General features: G+C 36.2%; 1 non-coding gene across 1 annotated transcript; it reads left to right on the plus strand.

Moving 5' to 3' along the window:
* The first annotated feature begins 8,303 nt into the window (after positions 1-8,303).
* On the plus strand, positions 8,304-8,410 carry LOC131173615 (small nucleolar RNA R71). The gene has a single exon (XR_009143928.1). It is a non-coding gene; the product is annotated as a small nucleolar RNA R71 (small nucleolar RNA).
* The last annotated feature ends 5,616 nt before the right edge of the window (positions 8,411-14,026 follow it).

A 14,026-nucleotide genomic window follows, 5' to 3' on the forward strand; every position in this document is an offset into this window, starting at 1 on the left:
TCCACTGAAATTTTATATCTTTCTGAAGAAGCTTGGCCAGTGGAGAAGCTAACATAGAAAACCCTTTCACAAATCAACGGTAATATCCAGCTAAACCCTGAAAACTACGAATTTCTGTGATATTCCTAGGCGGCTTCCAATTAAGGATAGCTTCTACCTTGCTGGAACCTACTTTGATCCCTTCAGCTGACACAACATGTCCCAAGAAGGAGATTTCTTTCAGCCAAAATTCACATTTCGACAATTTGGCATATAGCTGTTTCTCCCTTAAGGTCTGCAGTACAATCCGCAGATGTCTATCATGCTCCTCTGCATTCCTCGAATATATCAAAATATCATCAATAAAAACCACCACAAATTGGTCGAGATATGGTCTGAAGATAGTGTTCATCAGATCCATAAAAGCAGTTGGAGCATTAGTTAACCCGAATGGCATTACCAGAAACTCATAGTGGCCATATCGAGTTCTAAAAGCAGTTTTTGGAATACTCTGATCTTCCACCTTCAACTGATAATAATCAGATCGCAAATCAATTTTGGAGAATACAGCTACACCCTTCAACTGATCAAACAGATCATCAATGCGAGGCAATGGATATCTGTTCTTTATTGTCACCTTATTCAACTGTTGGTAGTCAATACATAAGCAGAAAGTGCCATCTTTCTTCTTAACAAACAATACTAGCGCTCCCCAAGGTGACACACTAGGGCGGATGAAGCCCTTTTCAAGTAGTTCTTGCAAATGTACCTTCAACTCCTTCAACTCTGCTGGTGCCATTCTATATGGTGTTATGGAGATTGGATTCACACCAGGCATAACATTAATTTCAAACTGCACTTCTCTTTCCGGAGGTAATCTTAGCAATTCATCAGGAAACACAACTAGAAAGTCATATACTGTAGGGATGTCCCTCAACACTGGACTCCCCACTTGGGTGTCTACCACATGTGCCAAGTATGCTTCACACCCCTTTCTGATCATTTTTCTGGCTAGTGCAGCCGAAATGATATTTGATGGCAATAGCTGCCTCTCCCCATGCATTACCACATCACTGTACTGAGGGAGACCAAAAGTGACTGTCTTCAGTCTACAGTCAATCATGGCGTGATGCCTGGCTAACCAATCCATGCCCAAGATGATATCATAATCTCTAAAGGGCATTTCAATGAGATCACACAGAAAAGTATGTCCTTGGATCACCAGAGGACAATCCCTATACATTCTATTAACCCTGACCTCTTGTCCTAGTGGACTTGTTACTAGCACCTCAAAGTCCATTTTTGTACATGGAACAACAATACAATCAATGATGCTAGCACTCACATAGGAATGGGTAGAACCTGGATCAAATAATACAAACACATCTTGATTAAAAGTTGAGAAGGTACCAGCCGCAATATTAGATGTCTCAACCTCTTCTCTCTGTCTCATTGCATAGACTCTGACTGGAGCACTACCTTGTTCTGATTGATTCACTGTGCCTTGGCTGCCTGCTGGACTACCTCTACCCCTGCCTCTACCTCTGCTAGGTGGTTGTGAACCTCTGGTGGCAGGACTCTGAACTGACCCTTCTGCAGTAGTAGGAGGTGGTCCAACTCTACGGGCACTGATGCAGTCCTTAACAAAATGTCCTGTGCCTCCACAGTTATAACAGGCTCCTATGGCCTTGTAGCATACCCCACCATGAGTTCTTCCACAAGTTTCACATTAGCGGGGAGGGTAGGAACTTCTGGTACTCTGCTGACCAGATAGAGGAGGTTTCTGTCATGAATATCTTCTCCTACCAGACTTCTTACCACCTCTGCTGTGTCCCCCATGGTTCTTCCTCTTTCTAGTAGGACCACTGGAACTCTGTTCTACTGACTTTCCCTTTTTTTGTGTCTTCTCTGATTTCTTTTTCTCAGGGGCCGCTTCAGATTCAATTCTTTCTAATTCTAGTGCTTGAGAAATAAGCTCAGAGAAGTTAGTATGTTTGAATCCGACCACTTGTAATCTGATACTGGGCTTCAAGCCGGTTTTAAACCTCTTACATCTCTCCCTGCTGGTAGAAAGTAGACTCACTGCATAATGGCTCAGGAGGGAAAATTCCCTTTCATATTCAGCCACTGATCTACTCCCCTATTTTAGACTTAGGAACTCTTGCAGCTTCTGGTCCACATAAGCATCAGGGACATATTTTTGTCTGAACTCCCGCAGAAAATCATTCCATGCTAGCACTGAAGGTTCTACCAGACTATGGGGAATGGTTTTCCACCAGTCATATGTATCCCCCTGTAGCAGAGACACTGAATATTCAAATCTGAGCTCCTCTGTATAATGTAGCTTCTTGAACACCCTATCCATTCTCTCTAACCACTGTTCTGCCTCTAGAGGATCTACTGTCCCCTTGAACTCAGTAGCCCCATATTTCATCAGCTTGTCATAATGCCTAGTTGAAGACTGTGGTTGTACCACTGGTGTCTGTAGTGGGACTTGAGTAGGCACGTTACCAGCCATTTGTTAGAATATTGCAGCCATCTGCTGAGCGAACTGAGCAAGAAACTGCGATACTGAGGGGGCTGGTGCTGCTGATCCACTGACATTGTGTAGGGCTAGGGCATCCCCTTGTATCTCAGCCTCTATAGATTGATCGACTGAATGATCACCCTCTTCCAGATTTCAACTCAAAAGTAACATTTAAAGCAGGGTATTGAATACACAAAGGCTGTTGGTTTAGATCAGGAGCAGCCAACTCTTTCAAAGTCCTAGCAGCCATGGTTTCGTTTTCAAAATTGGAATCCAAATCCAAATCTGAACTTAACTCCTTTGGAGATTCGACTCCTTCAGATGTACTCAGAATCTGCTTAGCTTGCTTAGCCAATTTTTTCAACCATTTTGCTATTTTTTCTACTTTTGGATCAAAGATCAACTCATCAAATTGAGAAGTTCCTGTCATAAACAAAAAGAAATCAAAGTAAAAATAGAAAAATGCCTCAAAACCCTAGAAAAACAATTGAATTTGGCCTCAAGAGGGTGGGGCCAATGAATAATATTCATTGGTCTTGATCAGAGCTTTGTTTCCTTCAAAATAGGTATAAGCCACCCTCCAAATTCAACCAAAAATCTGTCGATGAATAGTAACACCGTAATTTTTTTCCAACAACCTAAAAATAGCAACACTTCACAAATAAAATTAATAACAGAATACCCTAACAAAAAAAAAAAAAACACAACATCCAATAAATTTCAGTCCCCGGCAATGGCGCCAAAATTCTTGATGGCTGTCGAATCCACTAGAAATTAAATTAACTGAAATTACCAATTATGAAATATTTTCTGTAGCAAGTGGTAAATCCAGGTCGAACCCTGGAGACTGAATTATTAAATTTCGTGCACTTGTGTAATTGAAAAAAGAAACAAAGGTGGGGGGGGGGGGCGGGAATTCACAATCCAAAGAAGAAATAAAAAATCCAAAATTAAGATCTAAAATTAAATAAGAAACTCTCGAATTAAACAAACATCAGTCCAAGGTAATTCGCATTCCAATGCATTGATTTGATCATAGACAAAAGAAATACAATTATCTCTTATTGAATACTTAACGTAGATTTACCAAACAGCGAGGTAAACCCCTGACTTGACTTCCCAATACTCATCAATTCGAGCCCAGCACTCTTGTTGACTCTAATTATTAACTGAATTGGTATTAAGCAATCCTCATCAAATTAATAACTGCTTTAAGAAAAGGAAGTAGTTAAGCTAAACAATAATTTATGAAGCATAAATCATTTAATCCACCCTATTAGTTCCTTACGTAATTATCGAAAACTGGGATCATAATCAATAAAACCTAATTGCTACTCATGTTCAACCTTACACAACAATTACGGATTATGAAGATGAACTAGCCATTGATCAAATCAAACAATTAACTAATAGGCCTTTTTAGCAAATCATTCAACAGATCAAAAACAATTAAATCAAAAAACAATAGATATTCAAAAAGAAATAAATTAAATTAAGAACCTGGTCTCACAAATCATACATAAGAACTTGAATCCCTTGAACTAAATTAAAAACTTAGCCACTCATGTTCATGGCTTACAGAAAAATAAAGAAAAATAAAGAAGAAATCTAAAAAGAGAATGGAGAACGAATGTCTTCTATAGAGAACGAAGGTCTGAATGGGATGCTCTTAGTTGCTACCCAAAGACGTATTTATAATAAAAAAACTAATCCCAAAGATAAGAACCAAACTAGGAAAAGTTTTGAAATTCAAAAGATAGATTTTCAGCCTGCATTCACGTCTCTGAAATCAAGGCTGATTTTCAGTGACTTCCTTTTTGAATCTGCCTCTGCTCTCTTCAGGAAAGTTGTAGCCCTGTTTCTTAGCTTTCCAACGGGTACTCATTTGCCCAAATCCGAGTTCTACAGCCCAAGTTATGGCCCAAAAACTGGGACTGATTCAGACAGACGGTCTAGCCCATAGTGACAACTTCATTGCCATTTTTGATAATTAAAATGGCCTCATCTTGCATCCAGCCCTTCATAGAAGTTGTAGAGGTGGCTCTTAAGGTTCAATTGTGCTTGGGCTTGCTTTATTTGGACATCTGGAACTCCATATACAAAATAAATACTAAAACTGATCGTGACACATCAAGTTTGGGCTTTTGCAATAGATCCACAGCTCATTTTGTCAACCTTGGAGACTGATTTGGGCTTTGGTCCCTCTTTATCATTTGTAGTGCTCTATCTTAGCTTTTCAATGGATTAAACAGCACTCAATTTGGAGACCCACAACTTTAGAAACACCTGAAAAATGCAGCAAAGGTCAAATGCTAAAAATTTCTCCATTCAACACAATTATTCCAACAACTATCTAAAAATATGCCTAAATGATAAATATACTATAATTAACTGAATTATGCATAAAAACATACTAGAAACACTAAATGTGATGGGAGTAAAATTAATAAATTATGCACTTATCAAATTCCCCCACACTTATTCCATGCTTGTCCTCAAGCATTACTTAAATTCTCAATCAACTCCACTTAGAAGTTCCTTAACTTCACCCTATCACAACATTCTCTAACAAAAGATTAAAAGTTTGAAAAAAGAGGCAAGTAAGGTAATAACCTTCACAACAAATTCCATCAACACCATACCAATATATTAACAATTTTCCAACATAAAACAAAAGGCTTGAAATCAATTAAGCTCACACAATTAAAGTTCCATAAAATTTTAAGTCAATACACACCAAAACACAAGGCTAATTTATTAAGGCACAACAATTATAGCTCTTTGCAAATCTTAGGGGAGATAGAAATGCCCTTTTTTTTTATTATTTGAAATTGGTACTTCTCTCCTATCATAGTTACCTTTTTTTTATTTCAACCGTCACCTTCAAAAAAGTACCTTGCTCATATCCTAGCTAGCTTTTGGCCTGAGAATTGACATGTGGTTCATGAAGACCCCTGGTTAGTTTGCTTAACTAAAATAGCGAAGCAATTTTCAAGTTCAACCTTTTATTTCCCCCAATTTATGCATCCACATATTATAAAGTACCCTGATAGATTAAACAAAGTTCTGAAATATGCATGACATTAGTTTAAAGCACACATAACTAAAAGTACCTTGCTCATATTCTAGCTAGCTTTTGGCCTGAGAATCGACATGGGGTTCATGAAGACCCCTGGTTAGTTTGCTTAACTAAAATAGCGGAGCAATTTTCAAGTTCAACCTTTTATTTTCTCCAATTTATGCATCCACATATTATAAAGTGCCTTGATAGATTAAACAAAGTTCTGAAACATGCATGACATTAGTTTAAAGCACACATAACTAATCACTTCACCATTAAATCAAGCCTAAATTATTTATGCAGAAAAATTGATATATGGTATGGAGAAGAGGGAAAATCCATTATTAAAGTTACTATTACCTTACCTAAAATCTCAAAAATTCAATCTAAAATAGAAAAGTCATTTCAAGGATAAAGCACTTCTCTCCGAGAGTTAATATAGAATCATGAATTAAGCTTATGAGAATAAATTTATTTTATTTTTATTTTTATTTTTATTTTTTTATTTATTTTTTTTAAATCAATAAAAAAGATTGCAGCAACAAATTTCTCCTCTCCCACACTTAAAACTTACATTGTCCCCAATGTAAAGGCCAAATGCAAAAGAAAAGGAAAAAAAATGCTAGAAAATAAAATAAGATAAAGGAAAAAAAAAATCTGATTGTGGCTAACAAGCCACCCATGGGTTGCTTCCCAAGTAGCGCCTTTGTTTAACGTCATTAGCTCGACATGGCAAAGCTCCTTAATCTATTGAATGCTCCTGAAACCCCTCATAAAATGGCTTGAGTTCATGACCGTTGACCTTTCCTAAACTTTGAATTTCACCTACACCATAAGGAACCACATTAGCAACAACAAAGGGTCCAATCCAACGAGAACACGACTTACCAGGCATCAGCTTCAATCTAGAATTATACAATAAAACTTTTTGTCCAACCACAAACTGCTTCCTTAGTTTGTCATGGAATGCATTTGTCTTTTCTTTATAGATCCTAGAATTCTCATAAGCCTTAAGGTGAATTTCCTCTAATCCATGTAATTGTAATTTTTTTTCCACACCAGCAGTATCCAAATTCAAATTATAATGTCTAACAGCCTTATGTTCTAACTCATCTCCATGCTTAACTCAAACACATCCTACATAAATGTATCAACAACATTAATAGAAAAGACAGAATGATTATCAGCAGGATATTTCACAGCATCAAAGATATTAAATTTGACAGTCTCTCCATTAAACTCCATAGTTAAGGTACCCTCATCCACATCAATTTTTGTCTTGGCAATTTTTATGAAAGGTCTTCCAAACAAAATCAAAGCTGAATTTGATGAGAAAGCACTATTATCCTCCATATCCAGAATGTAAAAATTTGCAGGAAAAATCAATCCTCCAACCTGCACCAACACATCCTCAACTACTCCCAATGGGTAAGCATTAGAACGATCAGCTAATTAAATAATGACACTGGTTTCTTTCAAAGGACCTAAATTTAAAGTTTAAAAAACTGAATTTGACATAACATTAATAGATGCTCCTAAATCTGCCATTGCATATTCAAATTTAGAATCACCTATTCTGCAAGGAATAGAAAATAAACCTGGATCCTTACACTTAGGGGCTAATTTTTGCTGAATTAATGCTGACACATTTTCCCCCACACTGATCTTCTCATTATTCCTCAACTTGCGCATTGTAGTGCATAATTCCTTAAGAAATTTGGCATACCTAGGAACTTGTTTGATCGCATCAAGTAAAGGTATATTAACCTCTACCTTCCTGAAAGTCTCCAAAATTTCTTTCTCTTGTTCTTCTTTTTTATTTTTAGCCAACCTGCATGGGAATGGAGGAAGAACAGAATTATTAACCTTATTCAGTTTAGGTTCAGTATTTACCTCAACTTTAGGAACTTCAGACTCTTTTTCTCCTTGCTTCTTCTTTTCATTGACTCATGTGGAGTCTAGTTATCAACTTCTTTCCCACTTTGCAACAGTATCGCACTCGCATTTTCCCTGGGGTTCATGAGTGTTTGTGATGGAAGCTTTCCAGAACCTTGAGCTTTAAGTTTGCTCACAGATAAAGCTAACTGAACAATCTACCTCTCTATATTTTGAATGCTTTTTCTAGTCTCCTGTTGAAACTGTTGTTTATTGTTAGCCAAAGCCTTAACAATTTCATCAAGTGACATACCTTGATTTGAGGGAGGTGGAGGTGGTGGTGGTGGTGGTTGATTCACTTGTGGTCTCTGCTGATGGTATCAGTTTTGCACCGGTTGATTCCCATAACTCAAATTGGGATGATCTCACCATCCTGGATTATAAGAATTCAAATAGGGATCATACCTGTGTTGTGGCTGTCCATAATTTCTTACTGCTTTAACATGTTGCATTGATTCATCCTCTTGTAATACAGGACACATGTCAGTAGCATGACCCGAACCCGAATAAATCCCACATACCTTAACAGTTTGCATTTTCCCTACAGCAAATTGCCTCACCAAAGAAGTTAAATCAGAAATTTGTTTCTTAAGGTTAGATGTACTTACCTCATTAACCTTCATGGGTGTGTGATCCATTCTCATTCTAAACTGTTGAGAGTTTGCTGCCATGTTAGCAATCAGCCTCCTTGCCTCTTCTGGTGTCTTGTCAACCAAAGCTCCTCCATTAGCAGCATCTATCATACTGTGGTCCATTGGTAGAAATCCCTCATAAAAATACTGAATCAACAGCTGCTCACTTATTTGATGATGGGGACAGCTTGCACACAGCTTCTTAAATCTCTCCCAGTACTCATACAAGCTCTCTCTATTGTACTGCCGGATGCCACAAATTTCTTTTCTTATGTTGGCAGCATGAGAAGCAGGAAAATACTTCTTTAGAAATATCTACTTCATCCCATTCCATGAGTTGACAGATCCAGAAGGAAGGTAATACAACCAATCCTTAGCTATGCCCTCTAGTGAGAAAGGGAAAGCCCGAAGCTTGATTTGATCCTCTGAAACTCCTTGAGGTTTCATGCTGGAACACACAACATGAAATTCCTTTCGATGCTTATGTGGATCCTCACCTACAAGACCATGAAATTTAGTCAATAAATGGATTAGTCCAGATTTCAACTCAAAAGCAACATTTAAAGCAGGGTATTGAATACACAAAGGCTATTGGTTTAGATCAGGAGTAGCCAACTCTTTCAAAGTCCTAGCAGCCATAGTTTCATTTTCAGAATTTGAATCCAAATCCAAATCTGAACTTAACTCCTTTGGAGATTGGACTCCTTCAGATGTACTCGGAATCTGCTTAGCCTACTTAGCCAATTTTTTCAACCGTTTAGCTATTTTTTCTACTTTTGGATCAAAGATCAACTCATCAAATTGAGAAGTTCCTGTCATAAACAAAAAGAAATCAAAGTAAAAATAGAAAAATGCCTCAAAACCCTAGAAAAACAATTGAATTTGGCCTCAAGAAGGTGGGGCCAATGAATAAAATTCATTGGTCTTGATCAGAGCTTCGTTTCCTTCAAAATAAGTATAGGCCACCCTCCAAATTCAACCAAAAATCTGTCGATGAATAGTAACACCGTAATTTTTTTCCAACAACCTGAAAATAGCAACCCTTCACAAATAAAATCAATAACAGAATACCCTAATAAAAAAAAAACACAAAATCTAATAAATTTCAGTCCCCGGCAATGGCGCCAAAATTCTTGATGGCTGTCGAATCCACCAGAAATTAAATTAACTGAAATTACCAATTATGAAATATTTTTTGTAGTAAGTGGTAAATCCAGGTCGAACCCTAGAGACTGAATTATTAAATTTCATGCACTTGTGTAATGGAAAAAAGAAACAAAGGTTGGGGGGGGGTTAATTATTAAACAAACTTCAGTCCAAGGTAATTTGCATTTCAATGCATTGATTTGATCATAGACAAAAGAAATACAATAATCTCTTATTGAATACTTAACGTAGATTTACCAAACAGCGAGGTAAACCCCTGACTTCCCAATACTCATCAATTCGAGCCCAGCACTCTTGTTGACTCTAATTATTAACTGAATTGGTATTAAGCAATCCTCATCAAATTAATAACTGCTTTAAGAAAAGGAAGTAGTTAAGCTGAACAATAATTTATGAAGCATAAATCATTTAATCCACCCTATCGGTTCCTTACATTATTATCGAAAACTGGGATCATAATCAATAAAACCTAATTGCTACTCATGCTCAACCTTACACAACAATTACGGATTATGAAGATGAACTAACCATTGATCAAATCAAACAATTAACTAATAGGCCTTTTTAGCAAATCATTCAACAGATCAAAAACAATTAAATCAGAAAACAATAGATATTCAAAAAGACATAAATTAAATTAAGAACCTGATCTCACAAATCACACATAAGAACTTGAATCCCTTGAACTTAATTAAAAACCTAGCCACTCATGTTCATAGCTTATAGAAAAATAAAGAAAAATAAAGAAGAAATCTAAAAAGAGAATGGAGAAAAAATGTCTTCTATGGAGAATGAAGGTCTGAATGGGATGCTCTTAGCTGCTGCCCAAAGACGTATTTATAATCAAAACCTAATCCCAAAGATAGGAACCAAACTAGGAAAAGTTTTGAAATTCAAAAGACAGATTTTCAGCCTGCATTCATATCTCTGAAATCAAGGCTAATTTTCAATGACTTCCTTTCCGAATCTGCCTCTACCCTCTTCAAGAAAGTTGTAGCCCTATTTCTTAGCTTTCCAACGGGTACTCATTTGCACAAATCCGAGTTCTATAACCTAAGTTATGGCCCAAAAACCAGTACTGATTCAGACAGATGGTCCAGCCCATAGTGACGACTTCATTGCCATTTTTGATAATTAAAATGGCCTCATCTCGCATCCAGCCCTTCATAGAAGTTGTAGAGGTGGCTCTTAAGGTTCAATTGGGCTTGGGCTTGCTTCATTTAGATGTCTGAAACTCCAGATACAAAATAAATACTGAAACTGGTCGTGATACATCAAGTCTGGGCTTTTGCAATAGATCTATAGCTCATTTTGTCAACCTTGGAGACTGATTTGGGCTTTAGTCCCTCTTAATCATTTGTAGTGCTCTATCTTAGCTTTTCAATGGATTAAACAACACTCAATTTGGAGACCCACAACTTTAGAAACACCTACAAAATGCAGCAAAGGTCAAATGCTGAAAATTTCTCCATTCAACACAATTATTCCAACAACTATCTAAAAATATGCCTAAATGATAAATATACTTTAATAACTAAACTATGCATAAAAACACACTAGAAACACTAAATGTGATGGGAGTAAAATTAATAAATTATGCACTTATCATATGACTTATCCAGAAAGATTGTAATCATGTTTGCTCCCAAAGTATTAATATGGGATATTAATAAGTTGGAATGGTGAGTCTCATGCCATATAACAAACATGATAGGCACTTATACATGATAAGTAGGTTGAACCAGTGACATTTATGACAATCACGTAGAGTTTACTCTTGTCAATGCATTGTCATAAATCATATCAGTGCATATAACTTTAGACCTGAGATAACACAGTTATCTTGTGTATAAGTGATTTGAGTTTGATACTATTTTCATACTCGTACTGTGTATGGGTATATGGGCATGTGTTGGCTTCTACTAGTTATATATAGAGATAGGTGTTGATCAAGATGGAATATATTGCCCTAAGTAAATAGGGATAAAATCCTATGTTCATTTAATTGTTCTTAATGATTCAAGTTCCTAGCCAGGACAGATAGACTTAGTCAGAAAAGAGTTTCTAACAAGAAAGTCTAATTAATCAAGAATGAGAATTAAAAGAGAACATAATATTTATAGCAATTGGAGTTTGACATTAACCATGGCTCTAGCTAGAATTGGAATTTTGTAACAAAGAGATTCTAGTGCATGGTAACATATGATTAAAGGTTCATTTAAGGTATTCCTTGTTACTGATTGGGTGGCCATGGCATGCTATGCTAGGTGTCAACCATGGTCTATGAGATGCCTAAAATAATTTAGAGAAATCATTTACGGTAAGAAAGAGTTCTGATGATATTAAGAGTGAATATCATATCTCATTTCCAATTAGTGATGAGCCTAGTGAGTCACACACATACACAAGTTAATCACCAAGTAAAATGTGATTTAATTAATTAATTAAAGAGATTAATTAATTAGTTAAATAAGTTGCAATGAGATTGCGAAGTCCCTAGCATGGCTTGAAACCAAATCGAGGTTATTTGATGTATAGTATAAATTAAATTTATGTTTAAAGTGTTTAAATATGAATTTAATTGTGAGAAATTAATTAATGGAGATTAATTAATTAATTAATTTATATTTGATATAAATTGATTAGAAGAGGAGAAATAATTATTTTGGGTTGAGAACTCAAACTTAAAACATAAGGGTAATTTGGTCATTTCACATAGTGACATGTCGCACCATGAGATGGTGACACATGGCATCATATAAGCTTGCCATTTGTCTTTCTATCATGCAAGATGATCAAAGTCAAGATTAAATCTAGCTTTGACACTTGGCTTAATGAGATTAAGTCAATTAAAAATAAGATTGAATATGGTGGTGACATGTAGCAAAGGGAGTAACGAAATTTTGACCTAATTATAAAAGGAAAAGAAAGAAGGAACAAATAGAACTCTCTCTTCCTTAAGAGTGGTGGCAGCACCTCTCTCCCTCTCATTCTTCTTGTTCTCTCATCAATTCAAAGAGAATCACTCAATTCCCTTTGAATTAAAATTGCTAGAAATTGTTTCTAGTGTCCTATACACACATATAACCTCTCTAAAAGCAAAAAACCCCAAATCATAATTGGTTGGCAAGGCTTTGGAAGCAAATTTGGTGGCTGCCATTGGTGATCTTATTGTGGACAAGCTAGAGGGACAACACTTGGGGTCCTAGGAGCTTCCTAAAGGTGTCAATTGCATCCATTGTGCATCAAAGAGGTTAGTACCCAAATCCCTCTCTCTAATTAGGGATTAATTGAATTAATTTATTAATTCACAATCTTAAATGGAAAATAAAGATTTTAATACATGCTAAAATCTGTTTTAGTATGTAATTAAGCTTTGAAATTGATTAGGCACATAAGAGATGTGGCATGATGCATGAAATAGGAGGGAGGAAGTTGGTGTGCATGTGGGAAATGGAGGTAGAGTTGGAAGGGGAATTCGGGTAGAAACTAGGATGGTGGAGCAAGAAGAGTTGAATTGGTATGATGATGAGTTTGAGGAAGCATTTGAGTATGGGAACCATCACTTTGATGGTAGGAGGTTTCGGCCACCAAAGGGGAGAGCTGTTAAAGGTAGGCGAGGAGGAAGACAACTTAGATTTGATGACTATGCTGAGAGAGAGATGCACCATGAGAGGGTTGATGCCAATGTTGGAAGCATAATGATGAAAATACCTCATTTTCATGCCGAAGCCCATATTGAATGGGAGAGGTAGATTGAGATAATTTTTGAGTGCCATAATTATAGTGAGGAGAAGAAAGTTAAGCTGGCAGCAGTTGAGTTCAAGGATTATGCATTAGTTTGGTGGGATCAATTACTTACAATGAGGAGAAGACATGGCTTCAGGAGTGTTACTACTTGGACTGAAATGAAGGAGATCTTGAGAGAAAGGTTTGTGCCACCACACTATGGAAGAGAGGTGAAGTTGAGGTTGCAACAACATACCCAAGGAAGTCAGAGTGTGGAGGTGATGGGTGTCGAATCCACCAAAAATTAAATTAATTGAAATCACCAATTATGAAATATTTTCTGTAGTAAATGATAAATCCAGGTCGAACCCTAGAGACTGAATTATTAAATTTCGTGCACTTGTGTAATGGGAAACGAAAGAGACAAAGATTAGGGGGGTTTTGTAACATAAAATCAGAAGAAATAAGAAATTCAAGAACTACATATGAAAATCTCAATTTAAACAAACTTCAGTCCAAGGTAATTCTCATTCCAATGCATCGATTTGATCATAGACACAAGAAATACAATTATCTCTTATTGAATACTTAACGTAGATTTACCAAAGAGCGAGGTAAACCCCTGACTTTCCTATACTCATCAATTCGAGCCCAGCACTCTTATTGACTCTAATTATTAACTGAGTTGGTATTAAGCAATCCTCATCAAATTAATAACTGCTTTAAGAAAAAGGAAGTAGTTAAGTTGAACAACAATTTATGAAGCATAAATCATTTAATCCACCCTATTATTTCCTTAGGTTATTATCAAAAACTGTGATCATAATCAATAAAACCTAATTGCTACTTATGTTCAATCTTACACAATAATTATGGATTATGAAGATGAACTAGCAATTGATCTCATCAAATAATCAACTAATAGGCCTTTTTAGCAAATCATTCAATAGATCAAAGACAAATAAATCATAAAAAAATAGATATTCAAAAAGGCAT

The sequence above is a fragment of the Hevea brasiliensis genome, chromosome 14, assembly GCF_030052815.1.
Source record: "Hevea brasiliensis isolate MT/VB/25A 57/8 chromosome 14, ASM3005281v1, whole genome shotgun sequence".
Classification (NCBI taxonomy): domain Eukaryota; kingdom Viridiplantae; phylum Streptophyta; class Magnoliopsida; order Malpighiales; family Euphorbiaceae; genus Hevea; species Hevea brasiliensis.